Source organism: Triturus cristatus, chromosome 7 (genome assembly GCF_964204655.1).
Source record: "Triturus cristatus chromosome 7, aTriCri1.1, whole genome shotgun sequence".
NCBI classification, from domain to species: domain Eukaryota; kingdom Metazoa; phylum Chordata; class Amphibia; order Caudata; family Salamandridae; genus Triturus; species Triturus cristatus.
This window is the reverse complement of record NC_140590.1, coordinates 1,862,033,776-1,862,060,051: the sequence shown is the minus strand read 5'-3', so window position 1 is coordinate 1,862,060,051 and position 26,276 is coordinate 1,862,033,776. Positions and strand designations below refer to the sequence as shown.

The following is a 26,276-nucleotide window of genomic DNA, read 5'->3' as shown; positions in this document are numbered from 1 at the left end:
CCACCAACAAGCCTTCCTTCTACCCCTCCCGTCGAGGTCGACACCAATTCCGGAAGGGGCGTTCCGGCGGCAATCAAGGAGGGCACCACGATTCCTCCGCTTCAGGTGAGTCTGATCTCTGCCTCAGAGGTCATGTTGGGGGGCAGAATTCAGTTTTTTCTTCCCAATTGGCGTTTGATCTCCAACGATGCATGGGTGTTGGAGACGGTCCAGGGTTTCAGGATAGAGTTTTTCAGTTGCCCAAGTCAACCCGTCCCTCCTTTACCCTTGGTTTTTTCCCTTCAGGATCAGGCGATTATTTCCACGGAAATAGACTCCCTTCTGACAAAAGGGGCGGTTGTCCGGACTTCTCCTCACCCGCAGGGTTTTTCCAGCCACATTTTTCTCGTTCAGAAAAAAGGAGGCGGTTCCAGGTTGGTTCTCAACCTGAAAGAGTTCAACGGCTGGATTGTTTATCGCCACTTCAAGATGGAGGGCATCCATCTTTTGAGGGATCTTCTTCAGGAAGGGGACTGGATGGTTCGTCTGGATCTAAAGGATGCGTATTTGTCAATTCCCATTTACGGTCCTCATCGCCGGTTTCTCCAATTCCAATGGCAGGGTGTCTGGTACGAGTTCCAGGTTCTCCCGTTCGGCCTCTCGTCAGCACCCTGGTGCTTCACGAAACTTCTGAGGCCTGTGGTAGAGTCTCTACGATCTCGGGGAGTTCGTCTGATAATTTATCTGGACGACATTCTTATCCTGGCGCACTGCCCGCGTCTGTTAATGCTCCATTTGGACTGGGCAATAGATCTTTTACAGTCACTCGGGTTTCTAGTCAATCCTCAGAAATCTATGTTCCGCCCTTCCCAGTCGATAGAATTTCTGGGTTTTCTGATCAATTCCCTCTCTTGCCAACTGTTCCTGCCTCTTCAGAAGATCAGGATGATCAAACGGGAGTTGCGATTGATTTTACACAAACAGCTTGTGTCATTGAGGTCTCTAGCTCGGATTGTCGGTCTGTTAGCTTCTTCAATTCAGGCCATCTTCCCGGGTCCCCTCCATTATCGGGCACTTCAGCGACTCAAAATCCGGCATCTCCAGAAAGGCCTCCGATACTCAGATCAGATTCCTCTTTCAGAGGAGGCGAGGTGGGAGATGTTGTGGTGGTTGGAACACATGGAGTCCTGGAATGGCAGAGCCCTGTTCGGAGTGTCTCCAGAGGTGGTGATCGAATCCGACGCCAGTCGGTGGGGATGGGGAGCCCGTTGCGGTCCAATGTCCACAGGCGGCCGGTGGTCCTCGGAGGAACTATCTCTCCATATCAATTGTCTGGAGCTTCTGGCGGGGTCGTTTGCGATCCGTTGTCTGTCTCCACGCATGACGAATTGTTGCATTCTCCTACGCATGGACAATGTCTCAGCGGTTCGATATGTCAACAAATTGGGGGGGACACGTTCCAAGATTCTGGCAGAAATTGCCAAGGATTTTTGGCACTTTTGCCTCCAGAGAAACATCACGGTGATTGCGGAGTACCTGCCGGGTCACAGCAATTTGATAGCAGACTGGAATTCGCGACATCTTCGCGACTTCAGCGACTGGAGACTTCACCCTCGGGTGTTCCGATCTCTGTCTCGAATGTGGGGCCCCTGCCAGATCGATCTTTTTGCCTCTCGCCTCAACACTCAACTTCCTCGGTTTTTCAGTTGGCGTCCGGACCCGGAGGCTCTTGCCACGGATGCATTTCTTCAGACCTGGCCGTCTCTTCTGTGTTATGCCTTTCCCCCGTTTGTCATGATATCCAGGGTTCTGGCACGCATGAAACTATATCAGACGGAGTTGATTCTGATCACCCCTCTCTGGAGGGCTCAAGCTTGGTTCCCTGTTCTCCTGCAGTTGTCTTGTGCAATTCCAGTTCTTCTTCCCCAATTGTGGAATCTGTTATTGGACCCACTCAACAATCCTCATCCTCTCATAGAGTCGGGTCAACTCTTTCTGGTGGCATGGCGGGTTTCGGGGATCGCTGGCAGATCCCAGGCCTTTCGCGAGACGCTTCCAGATTTATCGACGAAGCTTGGTCTCCCAACACACACAAACGTTATGCCGCAGCATGGAGACGTTGGTGTGATTGGTGCACTCAACGGCAAGTGGATCCCTCTTCTGCGGATGTCGCTTTGATTGTAAATTTTTTAGCTTCTCTGGCATCCTCCGGCCTTGCATATCGGACTGTCAACAATTTCCGTTCGGCTATCTCGGCGGGGCATATTCCTATTAATGGTAAACCTGCGGGTGAACACCCTTTGATTTCCAAATTACTCAGAGGCATCAGATTGGTAAAACCTCCTTCTCCAAAGTATGTTGCATTATGGGATGTGTCTATTGTCTTACGTTTCTTGGAGGCTTGGCCTTCCAACGACACTTTGTCCCGCAAACAGCTTTCAGCAAAGTTAACTATGCTGTTGTGTCTAGTCTCTTGCAAACGTGTGTCTGATGTTCGCGCGCTAGATCTTGCAGGTCGTACTTTTTCTCCTGAAGGGGTTACTTTTTCCATTTCCAGACGTACTAAGTCTAATACTACCTCCATCACTTACCCAAGTTTTCCCAACAATCCAAAACTCTGTGTAGTGCAATGTCTTAAGGATTATGAGGTAAGTACTGCTCCTTTTCGTCAAGATTTACATGGTCAATTGTTGATTGCGTTGCAAAAACCCTTTTGCCCTGTGACCCCGGCTACTTTAGCCAGATGGGTCAGATGGCTCATGGGTGAAGCTGGTATTGATGTTACTACTTTTGGTGCACATTCAACTCGTGGAGCTATGGCTTCCAAGGCTTTTTCTATGGGTGTGACCTTAATAGATATTATGAAAGCAGCTGATTGGTCTACTGATTCTATGTTTAAGACATTTTATTATAAACCTGTTCTGGATATTGCTTCTGTTGTGGTGGCTCAGCTTTGAACAAGCATAATCGGAGCCTCCGGTCCTGACATAGAATTAAAAATTTGCGAACATACGTGACAAGAATTTTCAATTCTATTAAGGACACGGAGGCGAGGATTATCCCACCCATTTTTCTGTTATGTTTTTTGCATATGATAATTTTTCAATTATATATTTCTGGTATACTATTATGATGTATTTGGATACAGTCCTTGTTTTTTCTCTTCCCTCCCTCAATATTTTATGCTTTCTTTTCATTTCGGAATGGTATAATCCCACTTTATATCTTTTTCAGGTTCTGACCCGAAGTGAGCTGCGCTTCTTTCTTGACCTTGGATTATTTTTTGGACATCTGCTGGTTTCCTGTTTTGGAGGATGTTGTTTCACGCATATAATCAGCTGTTCTATCCTGTTGGTCTGCAATTGAAGTGTTCGAACTACGATTTTATCTTCCACGCCTTTTTTCCAGTTGTTGCACTTTTTTTTTTTTTTCTTCTTCTGACTGTTGCTATTTTCCAAAGAAAGAGGATGTGACATTCCCTGGCTGACTATTTATATGTGCATACTCTATGGTTACTTCGTCATACCCATTGGGTTCATGGGTATTGTAGTTTTTTTGTTATACTGTAATATGATTGGCTGCTGAGCGAATTTCTAGTAAAGAAATGAGAAGCATAATCCTCGCCTCCGTGTCCTTAATAGAATTGAAAATTCTTGTCACGTATGTTCGCAAATTTTTAATTGTCCTTCAATTGGGAATAGGATGTGAAAAAGAGAGACAGAAAGTCTGGTACAGTGTGAAGTGTCAGCTTGTTTGCACCAGCTGAGAAACAAAACCAGGACAAGATAATTAAGTGCTTTAAGATTGGCAGTAAAGATTGCAATCTCTTTGTTCCCAGCATCAGTGAGATGCAAATGAACAAACAGCGTGATGCCAAAGGTCTTATTTGTTTTTTAAAACAAACCAGGTCACTGCTACAGTGAAAGGAACAACAAGCAGTTGCAATGCAATAGATCTCGCATTTACGCGAGTTTAAGCTATTGGCATTGTAAATGACGATGCCTTTTATTTATGTTTGAAAAACGAAAACACAAATAAAAGGCATTGTTATTTGCAATGTGAATAGCTCAAACTCGTGTAAATGCGAGACCTATTGCATTGTAAATGCTTGTTTATCTCGTTTTCTGTACATGCGTACTAGTACAATGTCTCTTGGTCCGTCATCACTGTCTGGGCGTGTGTTTTTTTTATCTCGTTTTCTGTACATGCGCACTAGTACAATGTCTCTTGGTCCGTCATCACTGTCTGGGCGTGTGTGTTTTTATCTCGTTTTCTGTACATGCGCACCAGTACAATGTCTCTTGGTCCGTCATCACTGTCATGGCGTGTGTGTTTTTATCTCGTTTTCTGTACATGCGCACCAGTACAATGTCTCTTGGTCCGTCATCACTGTCTGGGCGTGTGTTTTTTTTATCTCGTTTTCTGTACATGCGCACTAGTACAATGTCTCTTGGTCCGTCATCACTGTCTGGGCGTGTGTTTTTTTTATCTCGTTTTCTGTACATGCGCACTAGTACAATGTCTCTTGGTCCGTCATCACTGTCTGGGCGTGTGTGTTTTTTTATCTCGTTTTCTGTACATGCGCACCAGTACAATGTCTCTTGGTCCGTCATCACTGTCTGGGTAAGTGTTTTTACCGTGCCTTCTGGGCATGCGCAGTAGAATGATGGCAGGCACCTGCACCATCTCTGAGAGGGAGCAGATACTATGCTCTCCGTTGGTGATGTCTAACTAGTGACCGCTGAATATCATCCTCTCCCTGGCGTATCAGCGGCCCCGGGCCCCGGTGAAGGAGTGTCCCAGCTGGAGGCGGTGAGTCCTGTGGTCCGAGGGCTGTCAGAGCTGCCGTGAGAGTCACTCATTCATGAGTCCTCGTCGCCAGCAGTGGTGTGCTCCGATGCTGTGCTAGTGTCACTGACCCAAGAATGCAGTCGTTCAAAGGGCCGCGCAGTTGTAGGCCAGGCGCTCGTTCCCCCGGTCATGCGTGGGTCACTGATGCAGAGTGATGCGTGTGTATGAGCAGTATGGGGGTCCCCAGGGGGAGGGGGGGCTTTGCCATCTATGGCCAGGGCCCGATAACTGCTCTGATGCCACACTGGGGCTGGCCTAAGAAGAACACAATTCATAAGAAAAGGTATATAGATATAAACAAATGTAAAACTGTCGCTACGGAGGTTGGAGCACAAGGTACGGCATACATTAAAGACAAGAGATTGAACATTTCTCACAACTCTGTCACCTCAGCTTGGTTTACACATTAGTAATGGGAGTGATGTGGAATTACCGTCCACCCCAGTGCGGTAAAACAGATTCCACCAGTTGGCAATTTTCCATTATACATGGAATAACTCTAAATTCATGAAATTCCAATATGCATCACCAAATTACCAATAGCTAAGACATCAGTAATTTCACGTGTGCCTTTTAGTTCAGCATAATTCCCAATGTGCTTGGATTGTGAGCCTGTCATGTTAGTATAGAACAAGGTTTTTGATTAACCAAAAATGGAGAACTTTGCAGGAGCTTGTAATTTATGATGTTTGTGAACCCTTCTGTAACCCCAGAGGTTCATTCACACCATGCTGGCAGGAGCTCAGAGTACATGTTGGGGCCATGACTCAAAAGTCAGTAAGTGAATTGTTACAGAATTAATGTGTGGTGGAAGACAAGCCGAATCCGTGTGGGGAGAGCTGCAGACTCCACTGGAGCTGTGTGGCATTCTGTGGTTCTGCACTGGTTGCCAAGACTCACAGAATGCTATGATGCAAAGCTGTATCATGGAAGGTTATGATGCAAAGTAGAAGAGACTTCAGTTAGAGCTTGTTGGTTTGATTGTAACTTCTCATATGTGGATGGGGTCCTCTTCTTAGAATAAACCTATCTTAATTACTAAGCCTGCGCCCCTTGGATCTTACAAGCTGCTTCTCCCCTCAGAGGTTGTTTACCAGTGGCACACCGCTGAAGCCCCGTAGACAGGTGAAATGGGATTTGGAGATGTTGATTCTTGGTCTGTCTCTCTGTACACTGTTCGGTCTTCTGAGTCAAATTGTATTCCTCTTGGTGTGAATGTTGCAAGAGGAAGTCATATCAGAGGACCCAAACAAGTTGCAATCACAATTCTACCAATCTCTACTCAAACTCTCCCTCTAACAGCTCAACACACAGTACCTGTGGTTTCACTGCTGCACAACTACCTCCTTATGTCTTTAGTGTTTGACTATCTTGCTTTAGATAGCCAGTAGAGTCTGTATTTATGGAAATCAGTTTCTTCCCCTATGTCCTAAAATGCCACAAGATGATTTTCTTTAAAAACATTCTTCTTGCTGGTGTGTTATCAGTGTCTGACCGAGATATCCATGTAGTTCTGAGACTCTCGCCACCTGGCACATCATCCATCTAGAGCTGCACATTGTCCCATTTCCTTTCTGACTGTGACTGGTTTCCTGGAGCTCAGTGGCGGCATTTGTGCCTGGGCCCAGTCTGTGCTGCTGTCCAATGCCATGGGAGGGGATGAGTGTGGCGACATGCTCTTTGCCGAGTCTCTGTGTCTGGAGAGCAGGAGCCAACATCTTTGTTCTCCTCGTGAGGATGTTGCCCGGCACTGGTGTTGAGCAATACCCTCTAAGCCCCCAGTACAATCAGAGGTGGACCGCTGCTCATTCATGGACTCTCCATATTCCTGCGGCATGGCTATTCTGACTGGCTAGCTGATCCTGGCCACACCAAGCCTCCAGGTGGACTTTATTGCGAACACTGCTTAAGGACTGCTGTTTCTCTGACAGCATACGTTATCCCACAGTGAGGCTGAAATCTTCCTGTCACATTGATTCAAGAGTGTGATTGTGGAGTTGCGGGTGGATCTAATCGGTGCTCCGCCACTATGCCCGACAGCTACAATACTGTATCCACTCAGCCCTTCTTGGTAAGTTGAGCTCAAACTCCATACCTTATTTTCGTCAACACCAGTGTGCTCCCCTAACCACAGATTATGTAATTGATTTTTGCCTATGCCTTCTTGTACCATCAAAATGCGGAAATGCCATCCTAAGCTGAGCAAACTGTCATTTAATAATAAAAAGAGGGCTACCCATGGCAGGACAGCCCAAGAACATGGAGACTTCTCACTGGTCCCCGCCGTAGATTAGGCAGAGCAGGACTCCAGCTAGATCCTTTTAGAACTAAGGAATAGCATGAAAGTGATCAGTGCCAAAATCGACTTACTTTCTGGTTGTTTCAACGCAATGAAGGAATGCCTGGACAAGCATAATACTAGGATTGGTCAAGTAGAGCCACGCCTCTCGGAGGTTGGGTTTGTGGCCGTCATTTCCTCCAAACCTCTGCCACATATGGAGATGACACTAACCATTTATCAAGGCTAAGAAAGTGGATTTCGGATCGTGTTCTAGATGCACAAATGTGAGGATAGTTGTCCTTCCTGCCTGAAGCACAGCTGTGCAGAGTCATGAGTCAATCATGGAAGATTTCCTCACTGATCTGTTTGTTAGAGAGTATTTTTCCAAGCACTTGCATTTTGGTGGGGAGCGAGACACTTTTCAATATCAGAGCTCCAATCTTTCCCTGTTCTCAAATTTCACAGCGCTGGTGCAGGAGGCAAGGCAATTTCTGCATACGCAGAGTAATCGCAGCAGGAAAACACCCACATCACCAAAGAAGCCTGCAAATACAGACATTAGAACACCAAAGAAAGGCAGACTTTTGGTGGCCTGTCTGAACCGTCATAACATAGATGTGGTGTCACTTTTGCAGGAATCTCACCTCGACCCCTGTAGAATGCCCTTCTTCGCTCCTAAATGGTTCCAGTGTTTTTGAGCTTAGCAAAGGAGACATGCCAATAGTGCCCAATTACTCTTTTGTACCAAATTCGTATTCTTGAATAGATTATTGGCTAATGACCAGTGCTCTCTCCTGATATTTATGGTGCACACTCCCTCAGACCATTGACCTGTCATACTGTAGATCTGTCTGGGGTCTGATAACTGCTGTCCTTGCCAGTGGTGCTTTCCTTCGGACGTCCTGCTAGGTGCAGCTTTCAGGACTGAAATCAGATCTGCGTTTGTTGAATCTTTTAGTATTACTGTGGGATCTTTGTCCCAGTGTTCTAAAATAGGCAAGCCTTTAAGAAAATATTTGTGGGTTTCACCACCTCTAAACATGCCTTGGTTTTATGATCCGTCCAGGCACAACCTTCCTTTGAAGGGGAGATCTAAAGGACCGTAATGCACAAGTAAGTACAGCTGCATCACTTTTAAAAATGAATGAGCGCTTGGTCACGTTCGGGGAGAAACTGTGGATAGAGGTGAACTTCCTGGGTAAACACGTACTGGCTCATAAATATAAGGCGCGGGGTAGGACTCTTGCCTGGTTACTCAAACTAAACTCCCCTTCATATCTCTGATTTTTAGAGCTGGAAAGAGAAAGGACTGCTGCCATTGGTGACATCCTGAACACCTTCACTGACTTCGATCTACATCTTTGCACTTCACCACACAATAATCACGCCTACCTAGGTGCACTGGTGTGGATGGATGACCCTTTGCTGGAACCTTAGTCTGAGGAGGAGATTAAGAACACAGGTGATTGCCTGGCAAGTGGCAGGGCTGCTGGGCTCGTTGGCCTCACTTCTAAGTTTTATAACCAGTTCAAGACACTCCAACCACCTACTTGCTGGTCATGTATGAGGAAGCTCTACCCACCAACGGCCCCAACCAGGAAGGCTGTGGTGACACAGCTTCTTAAGCCTGGTAAGGAACCGTTAGTCTGCTTCTTGTTCAAGCTTTGTCATTATTGAATATAAGCAATAAAATTCTTGGCTAGGTATTGATCCTGGCATCTTTGCCGTTTATGAACAAATTCCCCTTTCTGGACCGGTTGGACTTCTTTCCAGGTAGGTCAAGTGGCCATAATCTCCACACTTTCTTCGCTATGCTACACGACATCACACCTGATGTTGATGCTGTTTGGATCCTACTGAATGCTGACAAAGGCTTCAACTCCTTAGAAAGGCCATACCAGTTTACTGTCTTTTCAAGACTGGGCCTGGAGAATTGCCTGCTTTAAACCAATCAATCAATCAGGGGTTTATAAAGTGCATACTCACCCGTGGGGTTGGTCAGCTCCGGATCAGTCGAAGGGCCAGGTCTTGAGGTTCCTCTATGAAGGAATACAGGATTGGCGAGCGTCTAATGTTCATGGGGAGCTCTATCCATGTCCTGGCTGCTATGTAGGGCAAAGCTCTCCCGCCCGTTCTGTTTCTGCGGATGCAAAGGTTCCTCTTGGGTACGTGGAAGGATACTCTCTCGTTAAGGTATTTGGGTCCGGTGTTGTAGAGGGATTTGTAGGCGTGGATGAGGAGTTTGAAGGTGACCCTTTTCTCGACGGGGAGCCAGTGGAGGTCTCGCAAGTGTTGTGTCATGTTATTTTATTTTATGGTTTTATAGAGCGCGAACCAGACCCGTGAGGGTATCAGAGCGCTTTACAGGATTGAGGGGGAGGAATACAAAGCGTAAGGATGGAAGGGATCAAATTGGGAGAGATGGGGATACATTATACGGGAGGAGCACGCAGTCTAAAGTCCAAGCTACATGTGGGATAGAAATTAAGGCAGGTAGATATAATATACAAAAAAGCTACATTATACAGGAGGAGCACGCCGTCTGAGGTCCAAGCTACTACATGTGGGATAAAATTTAAAGCAGGAAGGTATAATATACAAGAAGGCACGCAGTCTCAGCTCTTGGGGGTTGCCCAGGAGTGCAGAAAAATGTATCATCCGTGGAGGCCGTGGATAATGCTGCGGTGTCGATGAGGTGATTGTAAAGTATTCATTAGATGAGGTATTTTTCCATTAAGAAGGTTTTGGTTTCCTTCTTAAAGTGTGCCAAGGACGGAAGTCTTCTGATGGCGGGTGGGAGAGTGTTCCAGATTCATGGTGCGGCCCCAGAGAAGGCCCGATTGTAGGTTTCTTTCTTCCGGAAGCGTGCTGGTTGCAGCAGTAGGTCTTTGGCAGATCGGGAGTTTCTGGCTTCTCCGGATATCACGAGTTTTTGTGCGAGAAATGTAGGGGAACTTGAGTACAGAGCTTTGTGAGTAATGCAGGCCAGTTTAAATTGTATTCTGGCCTCTAGGGGAAGCCAGTTCAGAGCTTTGAGGTGGGGAGAGATGTGGTCAAATTTTTTTGAACCCGTTAGGAGTCTGGCGGCGGTGTTGAGGCAGGGTTTCAATGGGGCCAGAGAGTTCTTGGGTAGCCCTGCAAGAGTAGAGCATCCATATTCAAGTCTGGAAATGACTAGAGCTTGGGTTGCCGTTTTCAGGTCGGACACACCAAGGAAGGGTTTTAGGTCTCTTAGGTAGCTCAGGTGGAATCTAGCCGTTTTTAGCCATCAAGTTTATATGGCCATGCATATTCAGGCTGCCGTCAAGGGTTATTCCAAGGGATTTCGCCGAGTCAACAATGGTAGGAGGGCAGTTTAGTGCAGTGATGGTCTTGATCCATTCCTGGATGTCTGGATTGGGTTTGGGTGGGGAGATCAGAAGAAATTCAGTTTTATTTGCGTTGAGTTTAAGCTGGTTGGCGGTGAGCCAATGGACTGTCAGCTTCAGGGCCTCGTTTAGGGAGAAAATGTCCTCGGGCGAAGAGATTTTTATGTAGACCTGTGTATCGTCGGCGCACATAAGGTAGGATATGTTGGCGCACGAAGCACCTCGGTGAGAGGTTCAAGGTAAAGGTTGAAGAGGGTTGATCCTTGGGTGACTCCAACAGAAACCGGAGAGGGGGCGGATAGATCACTGTTGATGAGGACTCTCTGTGAGCGGTTTTGGAGGAAGGATCTAAACCATTCAAGGACGGTGCCATCCAACCCCATCATGAGTTTGAGGCGTTCTAGGAAAATTTCGTGGTTAGCCGTATCAAAGGCGGAGGAAAGGTTTAGAAGGATTAGGAGACAGGTTTTGCCTTGGTCGAGGGCTTGGAGGGCGTCTTCCACGATGTGGAGGAGGGTGGTTTCCGTGCTGTGTCCAGGTCTGAAACCTGATTGGAAGTCATCTAGCAGGTGAAAGTTGTTGATGTGTAGGCTTAGCTGCTGTTGGCAAGGAGTGGGATGTTGGATTTGGGTCTATAGTTCTCAGCGGAGGCAGGGTCCAGCGTGTTTTTTTTTCAGGAAGGGAACAACTTGGCCAGCCTTGAGCGAATCAGGAATTGAGCCCTGTAGGAGGGAGGCGTTGATTGAGGTCCAGGAAGGGATGATAGCCTGAGAGGCGGCAGCTAGGCAGTTAGAGGGAAGAGGATCATTAAAGTGATTGTTCGGTTTTAAGGAGGCAAGAATTCTCGAGATAGACTGATCGTCATAGATTTTAAAGTTGGACCAGTGCGCTAGGTTTTTGGGTGAGGTTTTGCAGGACAACGCGGAGAGAAGAGGTGGAGCTGGCAGATTTTGATTTTGGTGGTGGGTTGCGGATTTAAGTTCAATTCCAAGGGCAGAGATTTTTTCGCAAAAGAAGGAAGAGAAATCCTCGCTTTATATTAGGGGTTTAGGTGTTTCTTTGGAGGTTTTCGCTATTTTGTTGGATTGGTGTTTGACCAAGTCGAACAGCTTGCAAGGTCGATTTTTGGCGTTCTCCAGTTCAGTTCTGAAGAATTCTTTTTTAGTGTTGAGGATTTTCTTATTGTAGGCATTTCTGGCCTGTCGGAGAAGTTTTAGATGTGCTGCAGATTGGTGTTGTTTCCAGATTTGTTCAGTCTGTCGAAGGGATCTCCTCTCCTTGTTGAGTCACTATACCCCAGTTGGCTCAAGCAGGGAGAGTAGTCCTGAACCAGTTGATACAACCCTCAAATTTCAGTGTGAACAGTTTGCAAAGTGTGTCCTTTGGCATCCAACCACTTTAGCATAATACAGGGTTCCCCATGGAGTCTAGACAGCAAGCGATTTCATTGAGTTCAGGTCAACAGCGAAAGTACAGTATGTGATCATGTCACCAAAACAATGCAATATAGCTCCACAGTAATGGGTTAACCATGCTACTTCTGAGAGAGGAAAATGCAAAAGGGCCGAGGACACCAAGTTACTTCACAGTATCCTCTCTTTTTCAAGAGCTACCTTTCTGCCGCCTCCTTCACAGGAGTGAAATCCTCGTGCCAAGGGTTCTGTCCAGTAATGTGCTCAGTCGTGTTGCTGTCTTAAAGTTTATCACTGCGCCTCACCACTTCAAGGGCATCTGGTAGGGCCAGATACCAGGTTGTCTGGAGCCCAGTGTCTCTTACGACACCTTATCCAGTTGATGTGCATTGAGCTGCACTGGTGAGCCAGTCCATTGGAAAGGTTGTTTATGCTGTGAATGAAGCACTGGAGCCTAATCAGATATTGGGCTATTACAGCACCATGCCACCTCCCCCTTTCTGGTTTATTTTGGAACAAGACATGCTAGCAGGAATTGCTCATGAGGTGTCTGCGGCTGGTGCACCCCACTTCAGGGTCTATATGACTGCTAGTACTGCTTTAGTTCATGTTATGATGCCTGAAAAATACCGCACTGACAGAATCCGGCCATCTTGGTTGTGGTCACGCCCCAACTCCGCTTGTCTTAGTTTCATTGTCGGGCCAGTTCTACATGGGCATTTCTTTTTCAATTATAAAGAAAAATATATAAGTAATATTATATGTATATTTTTTTTAGGGTAGACTAAGGATGAGAGGATGGGGTAATGGGTAGTGCGGTAAACAATTAAGATTAAGAGTAATGTAATAGCAAAGGAGTAAGGTTTAATGGTAAATGGATATATTAAGGGCAAGGGGTGTGGGGTTAGGAGTTAGGGGGTAAGTCACTGTGTAAGGAGTCAAAAGTACAAAGGTAGTGAAGTGGTAAAAGAGGAGGGTTTAGGGGTATGGTAAGGGGTTAAAAGGGTTTTTTGGTACAGGGTTAAGTATAAGGGGCCAATGTATTAATTGTACAGAGGTAATGCTTAAAGGTGCAACGGTAAAGGGCTAAGTGCAAGGGGTCAAAGGTATGAGAGGGCTACGGAGGTTAAAGGTAAGGGGTTATGAGTAATGTGAAGAGATTATTGTAACTGCAAGCAAATAAAGACCAAGGGCTTTTATATATTTGCATATGTTATACAGTGCCAGTCGCTACTATATGTTTTAAACAAACTTTATTGGGTTTTGCAAAGGTTCAAGTTATCCATTATACAAGAATCTCAGTATAGTTCAGGCCTACAATTGAACGGCTGGGAACATAATTAATTTATTATAAGAGACACTGGTCCCTGAAAACGAGAAATATTCGCAAAAAACAATGAATATAGCCAAAATTGGTGCTATATTATAGCCTATGTCCAGCCGGACAAGGCGACTTTAATAAGAAACAATAGTTTAGCAGTGATCAAAAGGGATGTAAGCAAAATGTTGGTGGGACACAAGCCTGTATCCTGTGGCTTACATATCAAGAGAACATAATATTTTGGAAAAACATACAGGCAATTGCAGTGATGTTTCTATGTCAGAGAATACTAGATAGTGAAACATCTTAGTATACAGCTTGTCACCTTCACCACATTCTATACACATAGATTGTTTAAGTGTAAGGTGAACCACATAGTCGACGACGTTTCGATCCTTAACGGGGGGATTTTAGGATCATCATCAGGACTAATTAGTATGAATTGCCAATTTAAGAAATGCCTGAATTTACACAATTAGTACAAAAAACGACATAAACAATGAGGCAGGGGAAAAAGATGGGGAAAAAGAAAAGGAAACATGGTGATTAACGATTAAATTAAGTTAATTATACAACATAAGACCAAATTTGTCAGAACACGGACCAGTCTCTATATGGATACAATCTAACTGAATTGTGGCGTTCAACTTCATTGACAGTAGAAAAAGAAAAAAGAATAAGTGGTGATGAACATGCTCTCAGGGTAATGCGAGCCGGAGGTAATCTACCAGCGTGTGCGGAAGACGGTGAATAAAAAATTATTAGTGCGTCACGAGGGTATCGGCGAGTGGAGCGGGGGTGTTGAGTGTGAAGGGAATCGTTACCTCGGGTGGAGACGAGTTACAAAAGTATGGTGATTCGTCTGGGTCCAATGACAGGAACGAGTCAAGGTTTCCGAAGGAGCGGCCTGCGGAGGAAATTCTAAACGTAAAAAACGAGGCGGGAAATGGTGAAAGGGTGGGGCGAATAAAAAGCAGGAATCATTTACCTCGAGTTTCCGAGTTTTTGAGGCAAAAATGGAAATTCGTCTTGGTTCGATGACCTGAGCGAATTTAGGGAATCCAAGAACCCTGCGAAGGAAATTCGAGTTGTAAAAAATCGAAGCAGGAAAAGTGAGAGGGACCGTGTCTAAGGGGTGACAGGCTTACCTTGGGCAATGAAGGTACAATCAAGTCAACACGGTGATGCGGTATCTATCGAGGAAAAGGGAGAATGAGAAGGGGTCTCATACTGTGACGGCGTAGTGCGTGGCCGGCATAGAGATCGTGGCGGACATACCTCGTTACAATGAAGGAGATGCGTTCCGTGGGGGTCTGCAGGACAGCGCGGTCGGACAATCCCGGATGGGCTGTGAGGAAGGAGTTTGTTTGTGGCTATTTTGTGAGTGCAGAGAATCAGGTGATCAATCACATGGTGGTCATGTGATCGATCAAGGAAGTGAAGTGAGGGCAAGTGAAGGAGAGTTGGCGAGTTTTGAACGCCATATTGGGTGAGTGAAAAGGACTAATTTCCGTAGATGCCGAGAAAAAAGACCGATAGTGTAGCATGAATAGACAGTCAAGAAAACGAAACGAAAATGGAAAATTAAGGGAGCATCCATATTCTGTTCAAGAACATAAATAATAAATCAGTTGTTTAACACAGTCAGCGCGATTTTTCCATTAGTTCAGCTAGTGCGGAAGGCAAAGTCATAGTTTTACACATGAGCAGAGGCTCTGTGTTTGCTTCAAGTTTATAGGGAGAAGACTGTGAGATCATAGCAAGGATGTCCAATCCTCTAAGCGATTTAATCCTTTGTGTATGCTTTCCGTCTTCAAAATCCATTTTAATTCTTCTTTGTTCAGTAATTGGGATATATCCGCACCTCTTGGTGGAATTTTAACAGCTGAAACGACTGTCCAACGAATGTCATCCTCAGTATGGCCAGCACTCTCAAAATGTTCTACCAACGGTGCATTAGGTGTTTTGCACCTCAGTCTGCTTCTGTGTTGGCAGATTCTGATCCGGATTTTTTGTGTTGTTTGACCTATGTAAATCATTCCACAGGGACATAAAATTGCATAGATGACATTACAGGTGTTACAATTGCTGAAGTGATTATGAGGTTTACGTATGGTGCCAAAAACAAACTCCTTACAATCAGCAGTGAATTCACAGACAGAGCAATTGCCACATTTGTTATGCCCAACAACTGCCGGTAAGGACCAATAATCAAGGAGTGTGCCGGTGTTTTTGGGGTCAGGGAGTGCTGCTCTGATCAGATGGTCTTTGATATTTTTGCTTCTCTTAAAAGCAAAAAGAGGTCTCTCAATGTTCAGTATTCCTGCATTCAACACACCCCAGTGTTTGAGAATACTTTTACGTACTTTATTGGAGGAGGGACAAAAAGTCGTGACGCAAACTATGCGATTCTCCCTTTTCTTAGTTTTGGGTTCCAGAAGGACATCCCTTGGGCAGTACCATGCTCTCTTCAAGGCACTACGGACCAGCTTTTTTGGGTATCCCCTAGAAGTTAGTTTACTGCTTAGCGTTTTTGCCTCCCTGAAGTAGTCCTCTTTAAGGGTGCAATTACGTCTAATCCGTAAGTATTGTGAGTAGGGAAGGGAATCTCTTAAGGCCCTAGGGTGATTGCTATTGTATTTTAACAGTGTATTTCGCTCTGTAGGTTTCCTGAAGAGGCTAGTAATCAGGTGTCCATCATCATGTGTTATGTTCAAGTCCAAAAATGGTATAGATGTGTTGTTGTGTGTGAGTGTGAATTTGAGACCTCCACAGTTATTGTTGAGCCAGTGTAGAAAATTCTCAAGCAAGGTTTCAGTGTCATGCCAAATAAAAAAGATGTCATCTATATAGCGTTTCCAGTGTGTTATTGCTGAGTGGAAGGGATTGTCTTGGACCATTATGTGATTCACCTCAAGGGCATTCATGTATAAAATGGCCAGATTCGGTGCAAAAACTGCTCCCATGGATGTTCCCTTGGTTTGTTGGTAATAATGGCCATCAAATAAAAAGAAATTTCTGGTGAGGCAGATCTCTAGAAGTTGTAAAATGAAAACAGTTGGAACAGCGTGTGGTCTGGTGCGGCTATCTAGAGTTTGCTCAATGATAAGTAGTGCGTCTCGTTGGGGGATGTTTGTGTATAGTGATTCCACATCTAAGGTGCAGAGTGTGTCGGTTGATGGATTGAAACTATGATTTTCTACTAGGGTGATCATCTGCATACTGTCTCTAACATAGTATGGAGTGGATGGGACAAAATTTTTAATGAAGTAGTCCACATATAGACCCAGTGGCTCTAGGATAGACCCGCAGCCTGATACAATGGGCCGTCCGGGTGGATTTGAACTGTCCTTGTGGATCTTAGGTAGAGTATAAATGACTGGTATGCGTGGAGCCTTGGCATTAAGAAAATCATACTCATGTTTGGAAAGGAAGCCTTCTTCCAGACCTGATTTTGTTGTCTGCTGTATAATTTGTTTAAGTTCATTTGTAGGATTGGTGGGGAGTTTGCAATAGTGATCTGTATTGCCTAGTTGCCTCAGTATTTCGTTTTTATAGGTGGTGGTATCCTGTAATACTATTCCACCGCCTTTGTCGGCAGGTTTGATGACCATCATGTCATTGGCCTTGAGAGTTTGCAGTGCTGTTTTCTCTTCCAGTGCAATGTTATAAGGGATGAACTGGCGTTCTGTCGCCAGTTGAGAAAGGTCCTTTAGGACCAATTTCTCAAAAGAGGAAACCTCAGCTGGAACCATGCTTGCTGATGGGGAAAAAGTGGATGGAGGTCTCAGGGGAGTATTGGATGTTTTAGGTGGAAGAGGATTAAGTAAGAAATAACTCTGTAGTCTAATCTTCCTGAAGAACCTGAGTACTTCAGTCTGCAGGTCGAGAAAGTTGGTCCTAGTTGTGGGTACAAATGAGAGTCCCTTGCTAAGTATGGATAGTTCGTAGTCATTCAATTGATGCTTAGTAAGATTAAATATGGGGAGTAGAAGATTGGTTTGTGTCTGGTGAGAAGAATTACTATAGTGAGTGTGAAGGGAATCGTTACCTCGGGTGGAGACGAGTTACAAAAGTATGGTGATTCGTCTGGGTCCAATGACAGGAACGAGTCAAGGTTTCCGAAGGAGCGGCCTGCGGAGGAAATTCTAAACGTAAAAAACGAGGCGGGAAATGGTGAAAGGGTGGGGCGAATAAAAAGCAGGAATCATTTACCTCGAGTTTCCGAGTTTTTGAGGCAAAAATGGAAATTCGTCTTGGTTCGATGACCTGAGCGAATTTAGGGAATCCAAGAACCCTGCGAAGGAAATTCGAGTTGTAAAAAATCGAAGCAGGAAAAGTGAGAGGGACCGTGTCTAAGGGGTGACAGGCTTACCTTGGGCAATGAAGGTACAATCAAGTCAACACGGTGATGCGGTATCTATCGAGGAAAAGGGAGAATGAGAAGGGGTCTCATACTGTGACGGCGTAGTGCGTGGCCGGCATAGAACAGAACAAAAAATCTACTAAAGTTAAAAAAGACATAAAATCCTATTCCACCGAACGTACTTACCCTTACCTGACTAAGGATTATTATACCAACAGGTCCTACAACAATCAACGTTACAATCGCCCCTGGGGGAGATTTAACAGAGGTAATACCCTTGTCGGATTTTCTGATACTTCTGTAGATTCGTCAGACAATTCAGATCCCGGTGAAGGGACTAGCAGTGGGAACAGGGCACTCCCCAATCCACAATCCTCAGCGCCCTCTTTTTTAGGCCGCGGCCCCAACGAACCTCCAAGAAGAGGTGGGTTGAAACGTGCTCACTGGCAGAACCCTCCGGGAGAACGACAAACCCGACGCAACTACTACCGTTGGTAAATTGTCCCTCCGAATTAAATTGTCCCTCAGAACTATATAGTAGTAATTCTTCTCACCAGACACAAACCAATCTTCTACTCCCCATATTTAATCTTACTAAGCATCAATTGAATGACTACGAACTATCCATACTTAGCAAGGGACTCTCATTTGTACCCACAACTAGGACCAACTTTCTCGACCTGCAGACTGAAGTACTCAGGTTCTTCAGGAAGATTAGACTACAGAGTTATTTCTTACTTAATCCTCTTCCACCTAAAACATCCAATACTCCCCTGAGACCTCCATCCACTTTTTCCCCATCAGCAAGCATGGTTCCAGCTGAGGTTTCCTCTTTTGAGAAATTGGTCCTAAAGGACCTTTCTCAACTGGCGACAGAACGCCAGTTCATCCCTTATAACATTGCACTGGAAGAGAAAACAGCACTGCAAACTCTCAAGGCCAATGACATGATGGTCATCAAACCTGCCGACAAAGGCGGTGGAATAGTATTACAGGATACCACCACCTATAAAAACGAAATACTGAGGCAACTAGGCAATACAGATCACTATTGCAAACTCCCCACCAATCCTACAAATGAACTTAAACAAATTATACAGCAGACAACAAAATCAGGTCTGGAAGAAGGCTTCCTTTCCAAACATGAGTATGATTTTCTTAATGCCAAGGCTCCACGCATACCAGTCATTTATACTCTACCTAAGATCCACAAGGACAGTTCAAATCCACCCGGACGGCCCATTGTATCAGGCTGCGGGTCTATCCTAGAGCCACTGGGTCTATATGTGGACTACTTCATTAAAAATTTTGTCCCATCCACTCCATACTATGTTAGAGACAGTATGCAGATGATCACCCTAGTAGAAAATCATAGTTTCAATCCATCAACCGACACACTCTGCACCTTAGATGTGGAATCACTATACACAAACATCCCCCAACGAGACGCACTACTTATCATTGAGCAAACTCTAGATAGCCGCACCAGACCACACGCTGTTCCAACTGTTTTCATTTTACAACTTCTAGAGATCTGCCTCACCAGAAATTTCTTTTTATTTGATGGCCATTATTACCAACAAACCAAGGGAACATCCATGGGAGCAGTTTTTGCACCGAATCTGGCCATTTTATACATGAATGCCCTTGAGGTGAATCACATAATGGTCCAAGACAATCCCTTCCACTCAGCAATAACACACTGGAAACGCTATATAGATGACATCTTTTTTATTTGGCATGACACTGAAACCTTGCTTGAGAATTTTCTACACTGGCTCAACAATAACTGTGGAGGTCTCAAATTCACACTCACACACAACAACACATCTATACCATTTTTGGACTTGAACATAACACATGATGATGGACACCTGATTACTAGCCTCTTCAGGAAACCTACAGAGCGAAATACACTGTTAAAATACAATAGCAATCACCCTAGGGCCTTAAGAGATTCCCTTCCCTACTCACAATACTTACGGATTAGACGTAATTGCACCCTTAAAGAGGACTACTTCAGGGAGGCAAAAACGCTAAGCAGTAAACTAACTTCTAGGGGATACCCAAAAAAGCTGGTCCGTAGTGCCTTGAAGAGAGCATGGTACTGCCCAAGGGATGTCCTTCTGGAACCCAAAACTAAGAAAAGGGAGAATCGCATAGTTTGCGTCACGACTTTTTGTCCCTCCTCCAATAAAGTACGTAAAAGTATTCTCAAACACTGGGGTGTGTTGAATGCAGGAATACTGAACATTGAGAGACCTCTTTTTGCTTTTAAGAGAAGCAAAAATATCAAAGACCATCTGATCAGAGCAGCACTCCCTGACCCCAAAAACACCGGCACACTCCTTGATTATTGGTCCTTACCGGCAGTTGTTGGGCATAACAAATGTGGCAATTGCTCTGTCTGTGAATTCACTGCTGATTGTAAGGAGTTTGTTTTTGGCACCATACGTAAACCTCATAATCACTTCAGCAATTGTAACACCTGTAATGTCATCTATGCAATTTTATGTCCCTGTGGAATGATTTACATAGGTCAAACAACACAAAAAATCCGGATCAGAATCTGCCAACACAGAAGCAGACTGAGGTGCAAAACACCTAATGCACCGTTGGTAGAACATTTTGAGAGTGCTGGCCATACTGAGGATGACATTCGTTGGACAGTCGTTTCAGCTGTTAAAATTCCACCAAGAGGTGCGGATATATCCCAATTACTGAACAAAGAAGAATTAAAATGGATTTTGAAGACGGAAAGCATACACAAAGGATTAAATCGCTTAGAGGATTGGACATCCTTGCTATGATCTCACAGTCTTCTCCCTATAAACTTGAAGCAAACACAGAGCCTCTGCTCATGTGTAAAACTATGACTTTGCCTTCCGCACTAGCTGAACTAATGGAAAAATCGCGCTGACTGTGTTAAACAACTGATTTATTATTTATGTTCTTGAACAGAATATGGATGCTTCCTTAATTTTCCATTTTCGTTTCGTTTTCTTGACTGTCTATTCATGCTACACTATCGGTCTTTTTTCTCGGCATCTACGGAAATTAGTCCTTTTCACTCACCCAATATGGCGTTCAAAACTCGCCAACTCTCCTTCACTTGCCCTCACTTCACTTCCTTGATCGATCACATGACCACCATGTGATTGATCACCTGATTCTCTGCACTCACAAAATAGCCACAAACAAACTCCTTCCTCACAGCCCATCCGGGATTGTCCGACCGCGCTGTCCTGCAGACCCCCACGGAACGCATCTCCTTCATTGTAACGAGGTATGTCCGCCACGATCTCTATGCCGGCCACGCACTACGCCGTCACAGTATGAGACCCCTTCTCATTCTCCCTTTTCCTCGATAGATACCGCATCACCGTGTTGACTTGATTGTACCTTCATTGCCCAAGGTAAGCCTGTCACCCCTTAGACACGGTCCCTCTCACTTTTCCTGCTTCGATTTTTTTACAACTCGAATTTCCTTCGCAGGGTTCTTGGATTCCCTAAATTCGCTCAGGTCATCGAACCAAGACGAATTTCCATTTTTGCCTCAAAAACTCGGAAACTTGAGGTAAATGATTCCTGCTTTTTATTCGCCCCACCCTTTCACCATTTCCCGCCTCGTTTTTTACGTTTAGAATTTCCTCCGCAGGCCGCTCCTTCGGAAACCTTGACTCGTTCCTGTCATTGGACCCAGACGAATCACCATACTTTTGTAACTCGTCTCCACCCGAGGTAACGATTCCCTTCACACTCACAACACCCCCGCTCCACTCGCCGATACCCTCGTGACGCACTAATAATTTTTTATTCACCGTCTTCCGCACACGCTGGTAGATTACCTCCGGCTCGCATTACCCTGAGAGCATGTTCATCACCACTTATTCTTTTTTCTTTTTCTACTGTCAATGAAGTTGAACGCCACAATTCAGTTAGATTGTATCCATATAGAGACTGGTCCGTGTTCTGACAAATTTGGTCTTATGTTGTATAATTAACTTAATTTAATCGTTAATCACCATGTTTCCTTTTCTTTTTCCCCATCTTTTTCCCCTGCCTCATTGTTTATGTCGTTTTTTGTACTAATTGTGTAAATTCAGGCATTTCTTAAATTGGCAATTCATACTAATTAGTCCTGATGATGATCCTAAAATCCCCCCGTTAAGGATCGAAACGTCGTCGACTATGTGGTTCACCTTACACTTAAACAATCTATGTGTATAGAATGTGGTGAAGGTGACAAGCTGTATACTAAGATGTTTCACTATCTAGTATTCTCTGACATAGAAACATCACTGCAATTGCCTGTATGTTTTTCCAAAATATTATGTTCTCTTGATATGTAAGCCACAGGATACAGGCTTGTGTCCCACCAACATTTTGCTTACATCCCTTTTGATCACTGCTAAACTATTGTTTCTTATTAAAGTCGCCTTGTCCGGCTGGACATAGGCTATAATATAGCACCAATTTTGGCTATATTCATTGTTTTTTGCGAATATTTCTCGTTTTCAGGGACCAGTGTCTCTTATAATACGTTACTTCCCAAGGTCCCTGACTTATTGCTTTGGGTGCCCTTGTGTTTCTTTTACTGATTAAGCGCAATCGCTGGATTGCAAGGGCTCACGCTCTTATTCCCTCTTCTTCTTGAAAGTGGGTCACTTTCCTCTCCTTCTGACTATCATATCCAAATTCCCCCCACTCCCTCCCCTTTCCTTGTCATGTCAGATCACGCACCACTCTACACAGATGAATACATTAAAAGAATTCTAGAAGGCCCTTCCCTCTTTACTGACTCTACTAATGTCCCCCAAGAAATTAGTTCCACCTTATCAGAACAACTGGAAAAAATCAAGAAAAAGTCTGTCAGGTTGCAACTTATGATACGGATGCTTACAGAGTACTTAAAAGCAAATATCATTCCTACCGGCCTCCAAGTTAGAAACGTACCTGGTATTTTCACAGATATCCCGAAATACATCACTAACTTTAGCTATATTAGCACAACCTGCTCGAGACATTGGCTAGTTCTAGGCATAGACACAGCGACAGAAGAACTCAAAAAAACTCTGGATGAGATAACAGACCTTGAAAGACAAATCACAACCAGTGACACTATATCAGACAGCAAGAAACTGCTAGAACAAATACAGAAAACAGTGGACGAATTCTACAGAATAGAACAGAACAAAAAATCTACTAAAGTTAAAAAAGACATAAAATCCTATTCCACCGAACGTACTTACCCTTACCTGACTAAGGATTATTATACCAACAGGTCCTACAACAATCAACGTTACAATCGCCCCTGGGGGAGATTTAACAGAGGTAATACCCTTGTCGGATTTTCTGATACTTCTGTAGATTCGTCAGACAATTCAGATCCCGGTGAAGGGACTAGCAGTGGGAACAGGGCACTCCCCAATCCACAATCCTCAGCGCCCTCTTTTTTAGGCCGCGGCCCCAACGAACCTCCAAGAAGAGGTGGGTTGAAACGTGCTCACTGGCAGAACCCTCCGGGAGAACGACAAACCCGACGCAACTACTACCGTTGGTAAATTGTCCCTCCGAATTAAATTGTCCCTCAGAACTATATAGTAGTAATTCTTCTCACCAGACACAAACCAATCTTCTACTCCCCATATTTAATCTTACTAAGCATCAATTGAATGACTACGAACTATCCATACTTAGCAAGGGACTCTCATTTGTACCCACAACTAGGACCAACTTTCTCGACCTGCAGACTGAAGTACTCAGGTTCTTCAGGAAGATTAGACTACAGAGTTATTTCTTACTTAATCCTCTTCCACCTAAAACATCCAATACTCCCCTGAGACCTCCATCCACTTTTTCCCCATCAGCAAGCATGGTTCCAGCTGAGGTTTCCTCTTTTGAGAAATTGGTCCTAAAGGACCTTTCTCAACTGGCGACAGAACGCCAGTTCATCCCTTATAACATTGCACTGGAAGAGAAAACAGCACTGCAAACTCTCAAGGCCAATGACATGATGGTCATCAAACCTGCCGACAAAGGCGGTGGAATAGTATTACAGGATACCACCACCTATAAAAACGAAATACTGAGGCAACTAGGCAATACAGATCACTATTGCAAACTCCCCACCAATCCTACAAATGAACTTAAACAAATTATACAGCAGACAACAAAATCAGGTCTGGAAGAAGGCTTCCTTTCCAAACATGAGTATGATTTTCTTAATGCCAAGGCTCCACGCATACCAGTCATTTATACTCTACCTAAGATCCACAAGGACAGTTCAAATCCACCCGGACGGCCCATTGTATCAGGCTGCGGGTCTATCCTAGAGCCACTGGGTCTATATGTGGACTACTTCATTAAAAATTTTGTCCCATCCACTCCATACTATGTTAGAGACAGTATGCAGATGATCACCCTAGTAGAAAATCATAGTTTCAATCCATCAACCGACACACTCTGCACCTTAGATGTGGAATCACTATACACAAACATCCCCCAACGAGACGCACTACTTATCATTGAGCAAACTCTAGATAGCCGCACCAGACCACACGCTGTTCCAACTGTTTTCATTTTACAACTTCTAGAGATCTGCCTCACCAGAAATTTCTTTTTATTTGATGGCCATTATTACCAACAAACCAAGGGAACATCCATGGGAGCAGTTTTTGCACCGAATCTGGCCATTTTATACATGAATGCCCTTGAGGTGAATCACATAATGGTCCAAGACAATCCCTTCCACTCAGCAATAACACACTGGAAACGCTATATAGATGACATCTTTTTTATTTGGCATGACACTGAAACCTTGCTTGAGAATTTTCTACACTGGCTCAACAATAACTGTGGAGGTCTCAAATTCACACTCACACACAACAACACATCTATACCATTTTTGGACTTGAACATAACACATGATGATGGACACCTGATTACTAGCCTCTTCAGGAAACCTACAGAGCGAAATACACTGTTAAAATACAATAGCAATCACCCTAGGGCCTTAAGAGATTCCCTTCCCTACTCACAATACTTACGGATTAGACGTAATTGCACCCTTAAAGAGGACTACTTCAGGGAGGCAAAAACGCTAAGCAGTAAACTAACTTCTAGGGGATACCCAAAAAAGCTGGTCCGTAGTGCCTTGAAGAGAGCATGGTACTGCCCAAGGGATGTCCTTCTGGAACCCAAAACTAAGAAAAGGGAGAATCGCATAGTTTGCGTCACGACTTTTTGTCCCTCCTCCAATAAAGTACGTAAAAGTATTCTCAAACACTGGGGTGTGTTGAATGCAGGAATACTGAACATTGAGAGACCTCTTTTTGCTTTTAAGAGAAGCAAAAATATCAAAGACCATCTGATCAGAGCAGCACTCCCTGACCCCAAAAACACCGGCACACTCCTTGATTATTGGTCCTTACCGGCAGTTGTTGGGCATAACAAATGTGGCAATTGCTCTGTCTGTGAATTCACTGCTGATTGTAAGGAGTTTGTTTTTGGCACCATACGTAAACCTCATAATCACTTCAGCAATTGTAACACCTGTAATGTCATCTATGCAATTTTATGTCCCTGTGGAATGATTTACATAGGTCAAACAACACAAAAAATCCGGATCAGAATCTGCCAACACAGAAGCAGACTGAGGTGCAAAACACCTAATGCACCGTTGGTAGAACATTTTGAGAGTGCTGGCCATACTGAGGATGACATTCGTTGGACAGTCGTTTCAGCTGTTAAAATTCCACCAAGAGGTGCGGATATATCCCAATTACTGAACAAAGAAGAATTAAAATGGATTTTGAAGACGGAAAGCATACACAAAGGATTAAATCGCTTAGAGGATTGGACATCCTTGCTATGATCTCACAGTCTTCTCCCTATAAACTTGAAGCAAACACAGAGCCTCTGCTCATGTGTAAAACTATGACTTTGCCTTCCGCACTAGCTGAACTAATGGAAAAATCGCGCTGACTGTGTTAAACAACTGATTTATTATTTATGTTCTTGAACAGAATATGGATGCTCCCTTAATTTTCCATTTTCGTTTCGTTTTCTTGACTGTCTATTCATGCTACACTATCGGTCTTTTTTCTCGGCATCTACGGAAATTAGTCCTTTTCACTCACCCAATATGGCGTTCAAAACTCGCCAACTCTCCTTCACTTGCCCTCACTTCACTTCCTTGATCGATCACATGACCACCATGTGATTGATCACCTGATTCTCTGCACTCACAAAATAGCCACAAACAAACTCCTTCCTCACAGCCCATCCGGGATTGTCCGACCGCGCTGTCCTGCAGACCCCCACGGAACGCATCTCCTTCATTGTAACGAGGTATGTCCGCCACGATCTCTATGCCGGCCACGCACTACGCCGTCACAGTATGAGACCCCTTCTCATTCTCCCTTTTCCTCGATAGATACCGCATCACCGTGTTGACTTGATTGTACCTTCATTGCCCAAGGTAAGCCTGTCACCCCTTAGACACGGTCCCTCTCACTTTTCCTGCTTCGATTTTTTACAACTCGAATTTCCTTCGCAGGGTTCTTGGATTCCCTAAATTCGCTCAGGTCATCGAACCAAGACGAATTTCCATTTTTGCCTCAAAAACTCGGAAACTCGAGGTAAATGATTCCTGCTTTTTATTCGCCCCACCCTTTCACCATTTCCCGCCTCGTTT

The 26,276-nt window shown here is 44.5% G+C and overlaps 1 long non-coding RNA gene across 1 annotated transcript in view; it reads left to right on the top strand.

Moving 5' to 3' along the window:
• The first annotated feature begins 4,599 nt into the window (after positions 1-4,599).
• Positions 4,600-26,276, top strand: part of LOC146813510 (uncharacterized) — a 40,635-nt gene continuing 18,958 nt past the window's right edge. Inside the window, exons 1-2 of the long non-coding RNA XR_014966990.1 lie at positions 4,600-4,791; positions 8,403-8,741. This is a non-coding gene — a long non-coding RNA (uncharacterized LOC146813510). The remainder of the gene's footprint in view (positions 4,792-8,402; positions 8,742-26,276) is intronic.